The following is a 10,284-nucleotide window of genomic DNA, read 5'->3' on the forward strand; positions in this document are numbered from 1 at the left end:
GGCTCTGTACGAGCCAAGATGCTCGCAGGCCAGGCCGGGTTGTGGTTCTATCACGGCGAGCCAGCGACGCAGGCAGAGAAGGAGAAGAGGAGCAGGCGGCTCTCGGAAATGCCCGGGACCTACAGAGAGAAGATCCTGAGGGACCTGAGCGTGAGCCAGCTGCTCCCACGCCTGGTGTACGACGGGGTCTTCTCCCTGCGGGAATACCGGGACATCCTCGCCCGCGATGGCCACCCACAGCGCGTGGAGTCCTTCCTTCTGAAGCTCTGCTCCAAGGGTCCGAGGGCTTTCTGCGCTTTCTGCTCTCACCTGGAGGCATTCTGCCCTTACCTGCTCACCTGCTTTTTCCTGTATTACCAAGGTAAGGGTGTGTAGTTTGTTCTGCAAAGCAGTATGCTTCATGACGGTCCGATCAAAATATCTGGCCCCCCAGCCACACCGTGTAAGGTCAGCACAGCATTGATCTTATTTCCTTAAAAACATCCCATATTTCTCTTTCAAAATCTCATGCTATGGAAGGGAATGTCCACGATGCCAAAGAAACCCTCACGTCGCCCCCGGGACAGCCCGGGGCGCATTTTCAGTCGTCCGATAGAAAGGTTTCACCTTCCTCGTTTGGACGAGGACTTTTAAGTGCGACGCGTAACATATCAACAGGTTAAAGAAGTTGGGCCGAGCTTTCGCTCTGCAGGTGAAGGCACAAAATGCTCATGGGTCCCCAAAATGTCGAGTCACCGTATGACCCAGCAATTCCTCTCCCAGGATTACACCCAAAAGAAATGAAAACATAGGTCCACCCCCAAAAAAACCTGTACGCGTGTTCACGGCAGCGTTATTCCTAAGAGTCAAAAGGTGGAAACAATCCACATATCCATCGACTGACGAACGGGTGAGCAAGCCTGGTGTAGCCACACGGTGGAATGTTCTTCTGCCGTAAAAAAGGAATGAGGACCCAACACACGGTGGACGAACCGTGAAAGCCTCACGCCGAGAGAAAGAAGCCAGGCACAAACGCCGTAGAGGCAGAGCCGGTCAGAGGTTGCTGGGGGCTGGGAGTGGGGGCTGGCGGGTGACCGTGTTGTGCACAGTGTTTCTCTGGGGGCCGATGCCGATGCTCTGAAATTAGGCAGTGTGACGACCGGGCGTGTCTACGAATACACTGAACCCCACCGAACTGTATCACTTTAAAAGGATGGCTTTCGTGCGTGTGCCATATAGCAACAAAGCGGCTGTTTTCAGAAATCAGCACAGAAGCCTTCCCAGCTGTTTCGCTTCCTCTGAAGGGCGCCCTACCCTCTTTCTTCCAAAGAGAAAGGCTTCTCTCCTGTGAGGAGGGAGTGTGCGCTGGTCAGCATGAGGAAGGAATGGCGAGTGGGGGAGGGGAGTGGGGGGGGAAGGGCGTGGAGCTGGACGGAGCCGGGGTTTGGGGACAGCGAAGACGTGTTCTGCAGGCGTGACGGGGACAAGGCTCCAGGAGGGCGTCTGTATTCGTGATGCTGCGGCCTGCGGGCGCGGGCTCTCTTTGGAGCCTTTGAGAACTGCAGACAAAGATTCGAGCTATTTCGAAGCAGCGTTTGGTTGTTGGTCATCATCGGACCCCAACATTTTTCCAAGACTGAACCGTAAGGGCCCCAGCTTTACACCGGTTACATGTATTTTAGGTTTGTCTTGATGGAAAGCTATCCTTGGTTTTCAGGGTAGTTGTCGTGAATCATAGTCTCATCGTGAACTCTCCCACACCACGGCCCTGATAATTTTCAGTAAACTGGTCCGTCCATATTGAAGCCATCTAATTGGCGAAAATGAATATTTACAAGTGGCTTATTTATACATTATTTTACACTATCATGTAATATGTTTTTATATATTATTTCAGGCTATAAAAGAATAGAAATTTATCAGAGAAGTATTTGTTCATCCGTCCATTTATTAACTCAATACAGTTTTGCACAGTGCTATGGCAAATGAGACCAACGCAGTCCTGTATTTTTTTTATTGTCAGGTCCTCATTGCTACTAAGTGTCTCTCATGCGTTAACAAAAACATTGATAAATATTTTTTCCGATGTAGTTGAAAATGCTGATAAGTTAAAAATAGCTGAACTATTACAGTAATTATCTAATTTTTTAGGTAAAGGACAATTACAGAGCAAGTCTCATTTGTTGTTTAATTTTGCTTGTAACGAAATAACCTTGGCTGAGAAGAAAGAGAGGGAAAGAGGTCGGTGGGATGTTCACTTTATCGTCTTTACTATTTTAATTCTTTAAAAAATTCCGAAGGGTGTCTGTCAAGATGCTAACACTCGTCGAATCTAGAATTGGAAACATAGATATCTGTTATGTTATTTTCTGCACTTTTCTGCATATTTAAGCATGTTCCTAAGTGAAAGTGAAAAGAGATAGATTTGATTTTAAAAAGAAATGGTCTCACCGTGGCGGGAGGCACACGCGTCTATGCCAACGGTAACATTTCACGGAACTGTACAACCACCACAGAAAAACCCACACGAAACCGAGCGTGCAGAAAACCCACGTGACCTGAGTGACGTCGGCAGTTAGGTATTACCCCAGGACCGACGTCCCGGTTTTGAAGATTGTGCTAGGGATGTGTCACTTATCACCGGGGGAGGGGGGAGGGCCGAGTGAAGGGGACACGGGAACTCTCTGTATGAGTGTCACGACTTCTACGTGAGCCTAAAACTACTTAGACGTTGTGAAATATGTAAGCGCGCGAATCTATCTATGTATTTGTATGTAGAAACACACACAGCAATAGGATGATCAAAATTTAACGGGAGAGATTATTTGTAAAAAATAAAATTCCGAAACGTTCTGCTCTTTGGCTTCCCGGATGCCATGTCAACGGGCAGAATTTAGGGCTGTTGACTGACGTCGTGATTCCGGGGTGATACTTGGGCTGCCGGGCCTCGCCTTCCAGCAGCCTGGGGCGCCCTGGCTGTGCTCCACAGGAACTGTCCTTTGTGGGCGCCCCTGAGGGGCTGCTTCGAGATGGATGGGCTGTGATGACCCCCACCCTGAGGGGGAAGTCCCTGGTCGGGGTAGGATCAGCTCGTATAAACGCCAAGGAGTCTTTGCAGTCCCCACAACACGGAAGGGCCAGCCGCCACTGCCGGAAACGCGTCCCGGTGGCCAAATGCCTCCACGTGACCGAGCTAGAAAGGCTCCAAGTCAGCAGCGATGCCCCAGCGAGCTCCGCGGAAGGCAGAATTGTCTAATCAGTGCAAAGGGGAGGCGAGAAGTCACCCTGCTCCTCCGCTCAGCGTCACCAGCCACGGAGACCACAGGGCACAGGGACACTGGGGCGTCTCATGTTTTATGTCCACATCCGGATGTCGTTTGGAAAACACTGGTTGTTACAGCAGATCGTTTGTGCCCGTGGAGACGGCAAGAGCGCCCAGCACCCCTAATTATAGGGGAAAAGCCCCCACGTGGGGACGAGAGTCTCCTCCCCGTGGAACTTCCGGTACCTCACGGCAGCCACTGGCCTTGTCTCGTGCCTGCCCTGTCCCATCAGAGGGACGATCCGGAGCTGGAGGACGATTCACGTGTTCGCGGAACGGGGTGGGGCGGTCCCGAAGCTGGCCTTTCCCAGGGCTGTCTCTCGGGGCGGGGCTTCTCATGGCACTGAGATTCGGTGTGACCTCAGAGGTTCAGGACCCAGCACTGGGCACCCGTGGGTGGGAGGGCTCAGGGAGGAGAGGGACGGTAACAGAAGGGTGCTACTGGGCGGGGGCGGGCAGGCCAGGCGCGGGCCAGGAGGTTGGCGGCGAGGGCTTTGGATGCTGAAGGGGTCCCACCGAGGGTTTTTACGGGGCGTCACGGGCTCTTTGCTAGGGAAGCTCGCCCCTTGTGGCCACGGGAGGTGGGTCAAGAGGCTTACAGGGGAGAAACTCGCAGGTTTTGGACCGAGTGTGCGGAGAAGGTGCTTGCCCCAAGCTAAGGCCGACCTCGTGGTCAGGGCCTGGGTGGAAAAGGAGTTTTCTCTGAGTGTTAAAAGTCAGCAGGATCTCCCTGTGACTCTGGCTTCCGATCCTGGTCAGTAGCTCACACCACGAGGGATCCTGGCTCCTCCTTTCCCTTCTTCCCATTTCCGTGAAGCCCATTTTTAGGTATCACAAAAAAAGGTGGGTTCTCAGGCCAACCCTCGTAATCAGAAAATTCTCAGTCAGTATGCACCTTTGAAAAACTGCCCCTCCGTTCCTGGCCCAAACCAGCAATTACTGATTTTAAACAATCGTTATTTTTAACAATCCATCTTTCGATGAACTCATGGGTATTTCTTTAGAGAAATGTGACCCGAATGATCTTCATCCTTCTGTATACGATCTGTAATCTCCAGCGACATACACCTGCCTGAACTGTGACCTCTGTTTGTGTCATAACGCAGAGCAAACCCACAGGATCTTGCAGGACGCGTCCGCAGCAGAAGAAAAAGCAAGAGCTGGAGCTCAGGCCGAACCCGGCGCTGCCCTGGAGACCGAAGGTCGAGAGCAAGTTCCTCGATTGCCGGACAGGTACGTCAACGGCCTCAGCGTCCGCGGCCTCCAGAAGTTCTGTCTTGTACTTCCGTTGTCTTCCCTCCCTTGTGGTTCACTGTCCACGTGGCTTCTCGCCGCCTCCGCGACATTTAGCTGACGCTGTGTTTTCTGGGACGCGCCCAGGCCGCTAGGGGACTTCTTGGCTGGCCCCAGCACATGCCACAGGCGGTCGACACCGTGGAAGTGTGTGCCTGACTGTCCTTTGTCGTTGTCGGGGCCCAGACAGGCTTAAAGTGGCTCCGGTAACTGAGCGCTCCGCAGCTAATCTCTAAAACCGGAATGGGGTGAGCATCGTGCGGTGGCCCCCCTAAAACATCCGCGAGGCCCCTCTCCTCAAAATACCTCACTCCTCGACTCCCGCGGGGCGTTCTGGAGCTGCTCGGACATGCGTGGCCGTCGTCTGCCCCTTCGGCTCACGCCTGATGTGTTTTCTGGGCCAGGATAAAACTTGAGGTGCGGTAACCACTTCCTGCCGGCACCAACTCTCTGATACAGAGAACTCAAAGCGACCGTCGCACGGTCCGGACTTCGGTCACTGTCCTTCCCACCTCTTGAAGGGACAAAAAGCGTAAGCCATCCGTTTTCTTTAGTGTGCTTATCGATGGCTTGCTAACGAATATCTGAGTTACGATAATTAGTAAGCATTGCAGAAAAGCGTCCAGGGCAACACTGAGCGTGTTTGGTTAGCGTGTAGAATTGGTTGTGCTGTTCATCGGGCTTATTAACGTAAACGTGAACAGGGTCCCGTGCCAGTCTGCTTGCATTCTGCTTCCTGTCCTTTCTCTGACTGTGGAGCGCCATGTGGTCTCGGGGCCAAGTGCTCAGAGGTACCTGAGCCTGACCTGGTGGGATGGGTCAAGAGTCCCTCTCTGGCCGGGGCCGGGTCGGTGGCTCAGGGATGAGCCCCTCCCGTGGACAGCGTGACCTCCGGGGAGCCCCGTTCAGCGGGCGCAGGTCTGGTGGCCCCGTCTGCTGGCTCTGCCTCGTACACTGTCCTGCGGTACAGGTGTCCCCGGGGTTTGCCAGAGAAGGCCTCTGTTTCCTGTCCTGTTCCGCTTGTTTTCAGCAGGGAGCAAGGGAGCAATTCTCTCATGTCGGTGATTCCTATCGATAGGGGGACTGAGTCAGATCGCTGTAGTACACAGGAAGGTTTTCCCTACAGATTTGTTAATTCTGTGAGCAAAACAGAATAGGCACGTTATGGATCTTCGAAAAATAATTTGCCGCCTAGACACTGACAGTAATTCCTCAGACCCTTTATTGTTGGGTTGTGACATCCAATAGGTTAAATCGTTAGGTTTACCCGTGTCAAGCAAACCGACGTCACCTTTCTAAAACAATAATTGAAGCAAGAAAACATAGATTCATATTGAATCTTATCTGTGATTGAATTAGAGTTAGACCGATAAGTCTGATAAGGTGCTTAGAATTAAAAATATTGGTAAACTGAGTGTAAACGCCTTTTTGTGTCTGAACTTGATCGAAAACGTCCCAGATTCTCTAGAACACTCTCAGCCTCCGGTCGTCACGGGAGAAATCGTCCATTTAAAAAAATTCTTTTCTCCACCCTCTATAAATCGTGTTTAAAAAGATAGCAACGACACCTGTCAAATCAAAAGTGTTTTTCTTTCGGGTTGCGCTTCCTGGAAGAAATGCACAAACTACAGTCGTTCCGAGTACGAAAAATCAAAGCAGGACTCACTTCTATGGTGTAACCCAAACAAGTGGCTGTAATCGCTGTGAAAACCATCGACCACAGTGCTCGTTTAATATCCCAAAACACAATCTATCGAGAATCCGAGACCTGGGAGCATTTTAAAATCTGATATTAGGGCCTATGAGCTGCTAATGCTTTATTCATCTCTATGACCTCACTTGATCAAACTGATTGTGAATGATAAAAGACACCGTTCTCCGCCCACCCCGGTGATGGTTTATACCCGGTCACTGTGTGCGTAGGTAGTTGACTGTTGAGCTGGGTTCGCCAGTCTCTCTCTAGCTAAGAGAAACCACAGTGCGCAGTTCACACAAGAAGGGAGCCGTATCACCGCTAGGTGGCACCATGAAGTCGTGATTAAATTCGACAGGGTTTAAACTTGGCATTGACAGGGCTTTTTTCTTCAAAGGGTGAATCGCTCACTCTTAATGCATTCTTGCCATTCCCCTCGGCACTATCTGCGCCTCGCCTGCCTCGAATTTGTTAAATCACCCCATTATGAAGGAATGCAGGACATTTTCAGTAGATTCGGTGAACGAATGCGTGAGTCTGTCCCCATCGGCGTGGGGCAGGCAGCGCTGGCTCACCCCGTGCCGGACCAGGCGCTGCGGCCCCGGCAGCTTCTCTGACGGGCATTGGTACCGCTGAGTCACCAGGGCGGACGTGGCGGTGTCGCTGCAGAGACCATTTGGAGCTAACTTCACTGTGCATTGCTAAATTTTTCCATTTTTCATTGAAAAAATAAAAACCTACATCATTTAGGTCGTTCCGACGCCGATCTATGACATGCAGTGATATGTCCTCTCTCGTTTGTGGTCAGCTGGTCAGGTTGGCGATTCAACAAGGCCTCATTCTGTTGGCTCTGAGCACGTCTGTCAGGACAAAGGTCTCCCCTGAGCCCTCCCGGCATTCGAATGGTTTCCGTGAGGTCAGGCAGCAAGGGTAACGTAGAACGTAGTGGAATCTCCGTAGGCATAATGCAGATAGAAGCCATTAGAGAGGAGAGACGTTGAATCGGTAAGTCCCAAAATTAAATCAGTGAAAAGTTACGTGTCAGTTTAAACCTCCCGTTACATTTCCTTTGTGGAAGGAAACATCCCATTCACAATCACTCATTCCATACATCGAGAAGGAATTCCGGCACATTTACACACACGGGCGCACACGCATGTTCATGTAGCCGTTACAACAGAATGCCATAGGGTGGTCGTTTATAAACAACAAGTGTTTCTCCCTCACTGCTCCGGAGGCGGAGAAGGCCGAGGTCACAGTGGCAGCAGATCCAGCATCCGGCGAGAACTTCCTGGGTCACGGGTGGTCACCCCTCCGTGTCCCCGCTTGGCAGAAGGGACGAGGGGGTGCTCTGGGCTCTGCGATGAGGGCGTTCATCCGTTCATGAGGGTTCTGCCCTCGTGACCTAATCACCTGCCAAAGACCCCACCTTCTACACCATCACCTTGGGGGGTAGGGTTTCAACATGGGAATTTCGGGGGGACACAAACATTCAGACAGAGGAATCTATATATATATGTATGTATGTATTCTTTTTTTAACTAAATAATGTATAATTAAATTAATATATATTAGAGAATACAGCCAGTTTTTAATATGGGAAAAGTCCATCATTGTCTCAATAAAAACTGAACGAATCCTTACGGACTACGACAGTGCTAGGTGGCATTCGGAATGCGAAGTAAAAGGTGGCCCCTGCCCTCGAGAACACACATCCGCACTCGGAGGAACAAGGCGCGGGCGGTCGGAGAGGACGCGGGCCCCGTGCCGCCCGACGGCGGGTCGGAGGTGGGCAGTGTGGGGGGCTGGGTGAAAACCCGCGCCCAGGGAGGGGGCTTCGTGGAGGAGAAGCGATCTCGGCGGTCCGCAGGTCACCACCGGCTCTCGCCCCGGCCGCGTCCTGGGTCACGCGGAGAGCCTCGTGACACACCCGTGCCGGGCCCGGCCTCCAGAGACCCTGCTTTAGGGGGTCCGATGCCCCCCGCAGGTGCATCCAGTGTTGGTCCCGGGCCTGCCTGCTGGCCCAGGAATCCGGCTTGAACCGGAACGCGTATCAGACGCGTCGCTTAGCCCAAGGCCGAGCTCCGCCGACATCCGGTCGGAAGCGTGACATTCACGGGAAGCCGCGGCAGCGGATCCGCCCGCTGCGTCCTGCTTTGAGGAGAGCCGCCAAATCGAGAGGGGACTCTGCACAGGGCTGCGGGACAGAAGGCGCGGGCGGCCGGAAACCCCGGGAGAGGAGCGGGAAGAAACGGGTTTCAGACAGCCCCTCCCCACCGTCTGCAGCTCCGACGACACTCCTTGGTCTCGGCGTCTGAGCGTCTGCGTCCACACTCCATCACAAACGGACGCCGGAGGGTTATTGTCGCCGAATGACCGTCTAAGGCGTTAAAAAAACGGCGGTGGGCATTTCCTTGCTTTCATTCCACTTTTTCTGCCTTTTCCGGCGCGCTTCATGTTTGTAAGCTAAAGTCCGTGTTGCATATGCCTCTCCCTATCTTCTGCAGCCTGCTCTATGGTGCCGTGCCCGTGAGCGCGGTGTCTAGCGCAGAATAGGCGTTTGCTAGACAATTTAAAACAATTTTTATTGTGGAAAATCTCCAGCATATGCAACGTAAACAGAACAGTGGAAGGAACCCCTACGCGCTGGCCCCCAGCGCCGGTATCGAGCTTCCTGCCATCGCGGCTGCTGAGCCCCCACCGCCCCCTGCCCATGACCCAGTCCTCGATTGTTTTTAGTTTTATTGGAGGTAAAAACTGCATGTATCAGAACTACATGATGACAAAGTTGGCTGTACAACCTGGACAAACGTCCACGCCTGTGAAACCAGTCCCTTTCACATCTCTTTCTGGGGAATCCGTCACCAACCAAAGGCGACTAACATTTTCCTTACCTGAGATGATTTTGCTTCCTCTAAAATGTCATCTAAATGAAGCGCTGCATTCATTCTTTCGCGTCCAGATTCTTTTGCTTCACATATTGTCTCTGAGGCTCGGCCAGTCGAGAAATACTTTTTAAAGGAAGGAATTCTGGACCAGGAAGAGGCGGGAGCAGCGGGCTCACGACGAGGAAGGGACCGGGCACGCGGGTTGGCATCGGTCCGTGCCCGTCCCTGGAAGCTGGGAAGGAGCTCTTACTCCGTCTTCCCCCTAACTGTCGGCGGGGCTTGGGGGCCAAGTCTCTGCACCGTGTCCGGCCCCCCGCCGCTTTCATGAGTCATCGCCGTGCCTCTGAGTGGCGGTGCCCGCGGGCGACCTCTGCTTGGAGCCGGCATGGTCGTAGCTCCCGCTGGAGAGCTGGCGAGTCCCGTCCACGCCCCCTGGAAAGATAAAAAGAGCGAGCTCAGAGCTTGGCGCCGGCCTTCGCAAGCTTCCTCAGGCCTCCTTGACGTGGAGGAGCTGAAGGTCAGGGGCACAAAAAGCCTGAGAGAGGCGGGCGGGGAGCCGCGGGGCGGCCGGGGCGCCCGGAGCCGCCAGGGCCCCGGTTTGCCAGCTCAGGGCCTGGCCTTGAATTGCTAGGGGGACAGAAGGGAACGGCCAGGCCGGCATCGGTTGGTGTGGGTGCAGTACAGGGTCAGGGGGCCGCGCTGGTGAGCCGTGGGAGCCCTCAAGGGAGAGGGCGAGCTGGCCACAGCAGGGAGCGTCCACCTCGACCCTGCGCGGACGCGCGCACCCCGTTTCACCGCACACACCTGTCCAGTGAGCGGGGCTGCCTTCTGGACAACCGGGTCTGTCCCCGAGAAGTCTCGGGGACCCCTCCTGGCACATCAGAGAACTGACTGCTGAAACCGACCTTGGCCGTGACGCTGTCAGACCACGTGGGCGAAAGAAGCCGCCTGCGTATTTTTTGGAGACAGAACAAGGCCTCGGGATGGTTTGGCCTTGACGGCAGTCGCCACTTTTCTAGAAATGGTCGCCCCCTGTTCTGGGCGAGGGCGGACCGCCCGCCTGTTCGGTCTCACAGAGCTCTCCCGGGAGCCAAATGAGATGACAGTTA

The sequence above is a fragment of the Rousettus aegyptiacus genome, unplaced genomic scaffold (genome assembly GCF_014176215.1).
Source record: "Rousettus aegyptiacus isolate mRouAeg1 unplaced genomic scaffold, mRouAeg1.p scaffold_m13_p_14, whole genome shotgun sequence".
Lineage (NCBI taxonomy): Eukaryota > Metazoa > Chordata > Mammalia > Chiroptera > Pteropodidae > Rousettus > Rousettus aegyptiacus.